Source organism: Ptychodera flava, chromosome 5 (assembly GCF_041260155.1).
Source record: "Ptychodera flava strain L36383 chromosome 5, AS_Pfla_20210202, whole genome shotgun sequence".
NCBI classification, from domain to species: Eukaryota; Metazoa; Hemichordata; class Enteropneusta; family Ptychoderidae; genus Ptychodera; species Ptychodera flava.
In genome coordinates this window covers 44,448,909-44,450,271 of record NC_091932.1, presented here as the reverse complement: position 1 = coordinate 44,450,271, position 1,363 = coordinate 44,448,909, and positions in this window count along the sequence as shown.

Here is a 1,363-nt window from a genome sequence, read left to right as displayed (position 1 = left end):
ACGACCTTGCTGGGGACAAGGTCATTACTAATCCACTTGTGACTGATAATCCTAGTTTAGATCAGGATCCAGAGCCAATTGAACAAGAGATACCCGATTTATTTCCTTCATGTGCCATTACTCGAGCCATGTCAAAGAAAACTTCGAGAATCAAAATACTCTCAAAAATAATGTCACAGATGTTGACTTAAATGACACCTTTCTCAGTCAGGTGTTTGACACGGATCATTCCGTTATCCCTCGTGGATTTGAAACTTCCAGTAAAACTTCTGCTGACCAAAGTCAGACATTTTCTAGATCAAATCTCATTGCAGAACAACACAAAGACCCAGATATTTTGTCTTTGTTTGACAGGGTAGATGATGAAGGTAAAACTTCAGATAGCTCTGTTTCCTATTATACAAAATCTGGTATTCTCATGCGTAAATGGAGACCTCCAGACGTTTTGGTTGATGACGACTGGGCTATAAAACATCAAATTGTGGTTCCAAAGCCCTATCGTGCTGAAATATTGCGCCTGGCCCATGAAAGCCCTGGGCTGGTCATTTGGAGTAAGGAAAACTTATCACAAAATTCTCAGTCACTTTTATTGGCCTAATCTCAGGCAGGATGTAGCACATTTCTGTAAAACTTGTCACACATGTCAAATGGTAGGAAAGCCAAATCAGACCATTCCAAAGGCCCTTTACAGCCAATTCCTGCATTTCAAGAACCATTTAGTAGGATACTAATAGACTGTGTTGGGCCCCTACCAAAAACAAGATCAGGAATGAGTACATGCTGACAATAATGTGTACATCAACTCGGTTCCCCGAAGCCATACCACTGAGAAATATAAAGACAAAGACTATAGTGAGAGCTTTAGTCAAATTTTTCACTTTATTTGGCCTCCCTAAATGTGTCCAGTCCGATCAAGGCTCCAACTTTATGTCTGGAATTTTTCAACAAGTAATGGATCAGCTAGGCATTAAACAGTATAGGTCATCCGCCTATCATCCAGAAAGTCAGGGTGCTCTTGAGCGATTTCATCAAACTTTGAAAAACATGATTAGGACCTACTGTTTTGACACAGAGAAGCAGTGGGATGAAGGAATTCATTTTTTGCTCTTTGCTGTTAGAGAGTCAATTCAGGAGTCTCTTGGTTTTAGCCCATTTGAGCTTGTATTTGGACATACAGTCCGTGGCCCACTTAAGCTAGTTAAAGAGAAATTCCTATCAGACGATGATGATTGTCTGAATATTTTGCAATATGTGTCAGATTTTCGTACGAAACTCTCTAAAGCATGTGAATTAGCCAGAGAAAATCTTGAGTCATCTCAGCAGTCAATGAAAATCAAATATGATAAAAGCACCTCAAAACGGA